This window comes from Pyxicephalus adspersus, chromosome 2 (genome assembly GCF_032062135.1).
Source record: "Pyxicephalus adspersus chromosome 2, UCB_Pads_2.0, whole genome shotgun sequence".
NCBI lineage: Eukaryota > Metazoa > Chordata > Amphibia > Anura > Pyxicephalidae > Pyxicephalus > Pyxicephalus adspersus.
Window position 1 is genome coordinate 68,015,482 of NC_092859.1, and position 9,151 is coordinate 68,024,632.

Sequence of the window (9,151 nt, forward strand, 5' to 3'; positions counted from 1 at the left end):
TTTTTTTTTTGTGGTATACCACCCTTGTGGGATCACTTTTTCTGGGGTAAAAGGTAATCTCAGACTGCAGGAAAGGTGTATGAATCACACTGGAGACAGTAGATAAGGTTGAAACTGACCCGCAGTCAGTTTTAATAAAAGGTTGCATAAGATAAAACAAAACAAAAATAAATCCTAGCCAGACAAGCCCCAACTTAACAGCAGACAGATTCCTCTCTACCAGTTGGTGGCTACCCCAGCCAACTCAACACAAACTTTCAGCAACCTTTACCCACATGTAGTACAACAATGGCTCTCACAGGCAGCTTTCATGTGCCCCAGGTCAGAGAGAGCTTTCTTCCTCTCCTTCCCTTTTTACCTGCTGCTCACCGCTGTGCAGTAATTATTGGTCAGACAAAACCAAACTCTGGCCCGGATTAGAACACCTCTGAGTGACATTCAAAACCCAGGTCTGAATTATATATATATATCTCTATATATATATATTATATTAAAATAATAATATATTTTATAAAAAACAATATTAAAAAACACACACAATTAATAAATTACTTTAACATTTAAGCTTAACTTTGTTCAAATTTCTTTTTTTATTAGATAGCTGTTCATTGGTTTACAAATGTAAAGGATCATATAAATAAATGATTATGGAACTTTATGGTCTGCGCACACCCCAATTACAGGCAAATTCGTGGCAGCTGTGCGCATAAAGATGAGCATATATAAGGGTGTTGTTTGACTATCCTAATCTATATTCCTACACTTCATACTTTGCTTACTATTTAGCTCAATAGCTGCTTTTGTTTTTAAATCCTTGAATGTTTCAATGTCCGTTTTGCAATTAGGGAGTCAATAATAATACTATGGTATTGTGTTTAGCCATGTTGTTTCATTGCAATAATATGTCTTTATTACCACCTTTAAATGTTTGTTTTCAACCCTTGATAGGTTCAAATTGCATATTGGTTTCGTAAGTATTTTTTTAAACTAATTTGGCTTTATATGGAAGTGTGGGTTTACATGTGTTTGTGTTTTTTCTTTTGTCATGTCAATTTAGTGGTGTCTGTGTGGTCTCTAAATTTTAATGTGGTCTTTTCGAAGATGCGTTATGTGCGTGTGAACTGTGTGGCCACTTTTGCAGAGAAGGATGCTCATTTGGGTAAGTTTTTCTTTTTAGGAGTAAATTGTTTGTTTGCCTTCATGTGCACTCATGTATGTACATACATGCATATATGTATGTATGCATTTATATGTGTGTACATATACATATAAAAGAGAAATTATAGGAAGAAATAAGCAAAGAAGGCTGTTTTTGGCATATTGCTTAACATGCTTCGAATTGAAAAGAATGCCTATTTCTTCCTATGGTTTCTGATGTCATGGGCTTGGCTTCAAGCAACATTCATGGATGATATTGCTTCTGGTTAAAGGAGAAAACCATCTCTATCTGCTCCACTAACAGTAAGCTGAGGTGAGTAAGTAAATATATAGTGGCCCAGGGTCTAAAATGGCTTTGCAAGCTCTGCTGTCCCACATGCACAGATAACAGGGATACTTGGTGTATCTACGTTGCTGACCAAGAAGGACGCATACCATTTTAAGATCAACACAGATGACCCAATTTGTGCTTGTGATATTGCAACAAATCAGTCACTCTCTTTATGTCTGCATATTCTTCACAAAGAGAAACTGAATGGCCAAATTCCGACTCAAATATTTTGCCATTGTGAAGGAAAACACACTTTAAGCTCCTCTTTGAGCTATCGATGAGTAGTTGCCATTCAGTTGAGTTATAGATTGGAATTCCCAATTTCTTCATTAAACCAGGAATGTTATGGCAATACACAAAGCCACTGTCGGTTCCAAAGTACTGCAGAAATGCAATTTCCCTGGATCGACCAGTTTGGCCAGGAAGTGTGCTTGTATACAATAGGGCTAAGATCAAGCAGCACAGCACAATGAAAACAAACCTATAACACTACTACAAATTGACACAGGAGTTGTGTAGAATAGTGGCAGCAAATGAGCCTATTTGGAAAATGTCAGACTATGAAAAAAACCATAAACTATAACTATAAAAACCATGCCAAATGTACTTTAGTTTTCCTTTTTTAAGTTAAAAGTTAGTACCAAGGTTTATATTTTACTTTGTTTATATTTGAATATTTATTGTTGAGTATTTATGGAATCTTGGATTAACAATAGTTCTTGAAATGCAAGGTTGAGTTTTAAATTGTTTCTGTGTACTCCTTTGTGAAATTTTTATAAACTTTTAAGGCAATGGGCCTGATTTAATAAAGCTCCGAGAGTGGAGAAAATACATTTTTATCTGTGAACATGGGTGATCCAGCTAACCTGGAATTGATTTCTTAAAGTCTTTTGCTATTTGTTAGCATTTTTTTTCAATCCTGGATCAGATCCATTCCAGGTTTGTTGGATCACCCAGCTTCACTGATGAAAGGGTATCTTCTGTAGTTTTGGATAAGCTTTAATAAATCAGGCCCAATGTCTCTGAAGTGCCAACAGCAGCCTTTACATGATCAAATCCCACAATGTGTGCAGGTTTTATTCATAAATATACTGTAACAAAACTAATATTTGTTTTCTTGTTCTTGAGAAAATGTGAGCTACAGTACCAGTCAAGTTGTTTTTTAAGGAGCTGTTAGTGTGTTTAGAAATGTACTCGGCAGTATGTCTCATCTTCCCCAGCCAGCATTGTATAATACAACAGCTGATTAGGATATATATCTAGTCAGGACTCAAGTGTGCATGGCTCAAACAGGAAGTCTCACAAATCCCAGGAATACTGCAGTGATCAGTGTGGGCCAGATCCTACTGTTACAAACTGCTCAAGCAGTGAGGCAGGTGATCACTAATGATTACTAGCATTAACTGATGTGAGATCGCTAATGGGTGAAATCAAGTTTATTTTAAGAATAGTGAAAACATATGCAGGTGAATAAACACTGTGACAACCAAGAAAATAACAAATATCCCCAAATCCACTAACTAACAAACTAATATCTGAAGCTGGCAAGGGAAGGGCAGAACCTTAAATAGGGAGCTCGAAGCTGCTTGCATAACAAGTTCTTCCTGAATGTAGTATATTAAGATATACTAATTATATTAAAACATATAGGGGACTTGCACAAGAAGCCATGGGACCTTTGCCCTATGATGTCCTACTTTAAAAAGTGACACCACCAACAATGGAGCATAATTTACAGAAATAGAGCAGACACACAGAGGTTATATTATAGATTAAAGATTAGAAAAATAAATATTTTTCAGATTTACTACTGAACCTAAAAAGTTTCTATAGAAATGTCGTGCTCATAGGCTAATCAATTTGATACTAAATTTTTTTTTTTTTTTTACATTTGCAATTTTTTAAAATATTTTTCCTATTTTATCTAGTTTCATATTTATCTGGAACAGGGGTGATTTTCTTAAATGATAACCAAGCTTTTACTTAATGATTTTATTCACAATATACTGCATAACATATGTGGCCAACACAGATGTCTCACACGTTGGGCCTGATTTATTAAAGTTCTCCAAGCCTGGAGAGAATACACTTTCATCAGTGAAGCTGGGTAATCCAGCAAACCTGGAAAGGATTTCCTAAAAGTCATTAGCTATTTGTTAGCAAATGTTTTGAATCATGTACCAGACTTATTTCGAGTTTGCTGGATCTCCAGCTTCACTGATGAAAGTGTATTTTCACCAGTCTTGGAGAGCTTTAATTGACTCAAATTGATGTAGCTTTGTAACTATTATTATATAATTTGATGTTTTTTTTTTGTTTTTTTTTTATATATAAAGAGTGTGAATATCTACATTTAACATGGTATCAGCCTATTGTAATGCTTTGTAAAACAAAGCTTGACTGGAAAAAGAAGAAAATACAGCACAAGAAGCCAACCAGTTTTGTAGTGCTCAGGTGCTAACAAAAGACATGCAGATGGCAGGAGCTAGCATTACAGAAAGGTGTTGATTTGTCATCTTCTTCCCCTTTCACTGTCCATTTACAGGCTTGGGGAGAGAAATAAACGTATTCCTAAACTGCAGTACACAGAAATGGGGTCCCCTGTGTTGCCAGACAGGACAGTAATGGGTAACAGAAATGTGAAAATCTTATAAATACCAATTCTATTGCAGGAAAACCAGATACCATGTATTTAATCTGTGACTTTAGTTGCTGGAGTTCAGCTTGAGTTTAAGCCAGTGGTCGCCAACCCTTGGGTTGTCACGGACCACTAATTTAATGAACTCCGGACCGCACATGCGCAGAGAGTTATGAGTCACTCGAAGGGGAAGACACTTCCCCCAAAGTGACGTCATGATGCCAGAACCGGCCCACTCTCCATCACAGGTCCAAGCCTGCGATGGGAGAGTGTGTTGGTTGTGTCCAGAAACACAATCCTGAGCCTGTGATCCGTATGGGGGACATGGTCCGCGGCTCTGACCCTTGGTTTAGACCATTTTGATCTGACCTTTGTAAAAAAACAAAGTATTTGTGCTCAAATCCAAGTAAGATATTTATAGTGGTTTATAAGCTTGTGGAACCACCACATTTGGCACGAAAAAACTACCTTTAGATCATCCATTGTCCCCTTTGTAACTTTTAGTCTAAGATCAGCTAAACCTCCTGACCATGTCTTCTTGCTTTATTAAATGAGTTGCACTGAAATAAATCACTCCTTGACCATTTGCCCTAAGGAAAATATATATATTTTGGTGGACACACATGAAAAATGAGAGAGTGGTTTGTCTGTTTTTTTAAAACTTACATACTACTATGTAAATTTCATTATGTGACATAGGCTTCTGTCCCATATACATGACTATTTATAATAAATTCAGTAGTGATTCTTAGACAGCTGCTTCCATTTGCCATGCGTCTGAAAAGTCATATCAGCTATTTTTAACTCTTAGAAGTTGTTTTGCGTCACTCAGGGACTGTTAAATACTTGTGTTATTTGCTGTATGCATTAAAAAGGATAACATACCCTTAAGATTTTAATAGTCATGCTGAAAATTCCAGCCCATTTATCATGGAAATATGGGTTACTGACATTTTTCTTTTGTTAATTCAAAATGCAGCTAGCTTGCCAGTCTTGCCGCTAGGGAACTTTAAATGACCCACTATGAACATTGGTATAATTCATTAGAGGGCTTCCAGCTACAAGCTACAACTGAGATAAAGATATACAACACATTTGTGCTTTCCCATTATTTTCAAAGGGATTATCTTTCTCCATAAGTCATAATATATTATGCTAAAGCATTGCCTACTGAAGTCTTTGTTAAATAACTCCCCATGGCTTGCTAGCAGTAATGTGAACTAGGAGGATTTGTTATCAGCAGTCTGTCCTATTATAGAAAGAAAGTTGTGGGGATTTTTGTCTTTTTTTAATGAATGGGTCACTAATGCATTATTACTCATATGCATTGACAACTGTCATTTAACTTACAGTTTATTAATGAGATTTTATATTTAAAAATGTCACCTTAAAGTCAGACATTCATATGGATAGTTAGGCCACTTGATGGCACTTTCAGTTTCAATAATCCACAATGATCACTACTCTCCTGCAATGTGACATATCTTGTTTTTTTAGCTTTTGAATATTATTTTTGATGCAGTGTGATTCACTATTTGTGGAGAGATTTATCTACATGTTAGTATGGGAAATGGGAGGCAACAGTCAGCAGGGAATTGGCACCAGAAATGTGGCAGTCCGTAAGGGGACAGGCTCGTAGAAGCTCCTTCTGTGCACTGTATATGGAAAATATTTATTAAATCCTATTACAGTCATGAGAAATCACATTTTAAATAACCTACAGTAAATAAAGTTTGCTAGAGATGTGGTCATGCAGTGGGTACTCTTTTTCCATATTCTCTGTGTGTATCCTAGTATTACTTATTTTTAAGCTGAAGTCAATGAGTTTCTCTGCCATTTAGTAAGCACCCTTTTTAGACTGGACCCTTTAAAACATCCTATAACGGAGCTCTTTAAAACACAAGCTAAATTAGAGACCCTTTTTTGAACAGCTGCTTGATGTCTTATAACTTTTTTATGTAATATTTATTTTATTATAAAACTTGTTTAACTAATAACAGTGCAGAGTTACAAAACAAACAAAGAATAATCCCTTGAAACAAACATAAAATAGTTCCACCTAGTATGAACAAATCAAGTTTCCACTCAAAACTGACAGCCTGTTCCTGATTATTTCAACAAATGTTTTTGTGTGGTGGGACAGTATCCCTTGAGCAAACCATATGTGTCCAGGTAAAGTAGGATTTTTGGTGTACCTTGTAAAGACAATATTTTTACTGGTTAAAACTGATTTAAAACATTTTCAAAAAAATAGTTAATGGACCTTCTGTGTCGCACATTCTCTAATGCAAATGCACCACCCTCTTTAATGTAAATCTTACAAGAGCATTTATCTTATTTTACCCAGGTGTGCCTATGTTTTTATGTGCCTATTTCTACCGGTCAGCTTATTGAATACTTCTGTTCTATGAGATGCAATAATTGAATGTGTCTGTTTTCTGTGATCTACTCCCATGAGAAATTAACAAAGAAACACACTAAAGCAGGTTTCTCAGTTTAAATACCCAATCTTGCCCATCTTAACCTACCTGCCCACCAACAACAAATAAAATATCTGATTGATGACTTGAAAATCTGCAGGGTTTGTATGCCTTTGAATCATCAAAAGACTCAAGCAAGATGGAACAAATCTGCAGGCAAACCTGGAGAATCTTTAATTAGTATAACTGTGGAACTTTTTTGTGACATGCAAATTTTCTAATGCACATTTTCTTGTTTGCCCTTGCAGTTTTTTTGCAGCCCTATCATCATAGAAAATGTGGTGTGCAGATTAGAATGTTCTGACCTGACTTCTAAACGTCACACAGTCATTTTTGATCTGTTCAAAACAGTGGAACAGTATGCAGTGATCTGGAAGGAAATTTCTCATACTGAACAACAAATGAGCCATACCATGCTGTATTTTATTATGTAAAATGGAAAAAAATACTGCTTCGATTACTTTTCATTGCTGTAAGTGTGACTTTACCCATTTTCTTCCATAAAGACTGTGACAACAGAAATTTTTAAGAAAAAGATTATGTTTCTTGGCACGTTATTAAAGTGATTGTCCTTTAGCACTCAGTTTTAGTTCTTAGGTTCCCCTACATGTTCAATTTACATTACAGCCTTGCAGATAAGATAGTGTTGTCCTGTTATAAAAGAGGTGGCTAGGTCCAGCTGTGCCACTAACTTCACCATTAGCAACTGTATTCGTCTTCTGAGAATATTTTTTTTTCTTGTTTCTTGATTTTTTACTTTGTCAGCTACAAAGAATAAGTATGCAAGTCATAGAAAAATAATAATCGCTGCCATGTATATTTCTTCAGTGTCACTCGTTTAGGGTGTTAGAAAGAACACCCTTCTTCAATTCCAAGGTTTTAGGTATGTGAATGTAAAATTGATAGTAATTAATAACCAATAATTATTTACCAGTACACAATTTGAGCTACCGATGCATATCACTAGCCTTAGTTTAAAGCTACTCTTGTGGCTTTTATGGGAGAGAATAAATTGCTTTTTGTCAGTTTTCATACTGATTTTATTGTAAAAGCTCAGGTGATTGTTGCCTGTACAGAGGTAGGAGTGAGGGCCACAGATGAATACATGGCTATATTACACTGGCCACTGGCCACAACAAAAGACAATTTCCTAACTTAAATTTGTTGCAAGAAACAATTTAATATCATCCAGAGTATGTGCTACAGTGATTTCATCACTATATACATTTACTGCTTTGCAGTGTCAGTGGCAGAACAATTAGACACACATCTATTGCAAACCAGCCTGCCTCATTACAAAAGTATATGTGACAGTTTTGTGTATTTGGAACCTTGTGCCTATAAATTTTCGCAGCCAACTGAGGCAGCTTTGCGAAGGTCTATGGCTGAATTATTATTTTATATGAGGCTTTTTTGAAAAAAGAGAGTGATCAGAGGTGAATTTTATATGCTCACAGTGCTACTTTAGAGGAGCGAAGGTAGAAATTTATGAATCGTGCTGCAATCTTATTGTAAACCTTTTTAAATGCTCTTGTTTAGTTTTGCTGTAATACAGAAATTATAACTCTCCTTTAGAATTGCCTGCTTTAGTAGCTGTCTAAAGATCCAATGACATGAGCTGCTAGTGAGAATGTCACAATGATTTGTTAGTTACAAAAAAACTCACCTAAAAATTGTAACCAGAAAGATTTGTAGGTATTCCAAATCACTGCTACAAAACTGCTGGTGTTAGGACTCACTTACAATATGCATTGTATTAGTGTTCTAATGCAAGTGTTTCTATACATTGGCCCTGATTTACTAAAGCTCTCTAAGGCTGGAGAGAATACACTTTCTTCAGTGAAGCTGGGTGATCCAGAAAACTTGGAATGGATTTCTTAAAATCATTTGGTATTTGCTAGCAAACGTTTTGAATCATGTACCAGATCCATTTCGAGTTTGCTGGATCTCCAGCTTGACTGATCAAAGTGTATTCTCCCCAGCCTTGGAGAGCTTTAATAAATCAGGGCCTCTGAGTCAAAGGGCTAGGAGTCTACCTCAACAAAAATAACCAGTGTCATATTTTACAACAGTATACAAGTATGGAGTGGTGGTCCATAACATTCAGATTCTTTATATCTGTGTGTGGTATTGCAATTAACACAGATGTAATTTGCAGCACTGTATTTTTGCATTGATCATCACCCCATCACATAGACCCATGTATACACGTATGGCATTACATATTGTAGCGCATATTACTGCAATAGAAATATGTGAATAGGCACTAAAACATAACTAGACACCTAAAAAAATTTGAGGGACATATATTTGTTTTGTATACTGTATTGTTTTGTACTTTATTTAATTAGGAAAATTTCTTTACCTTAGTTTCCAGGTGTGTAGCTAGTAATCAATGGACCCCATAGCAAAATGTTTATGCATAATAATTATACACACACAGTGGGTTATATGGTAATAGTGACCACAGTCAAAATTGTATTCATTCACTAGGGGCAAAAGTAGATCAGCCTAAATGTAGCTATGATATCTACAAGCATTTAT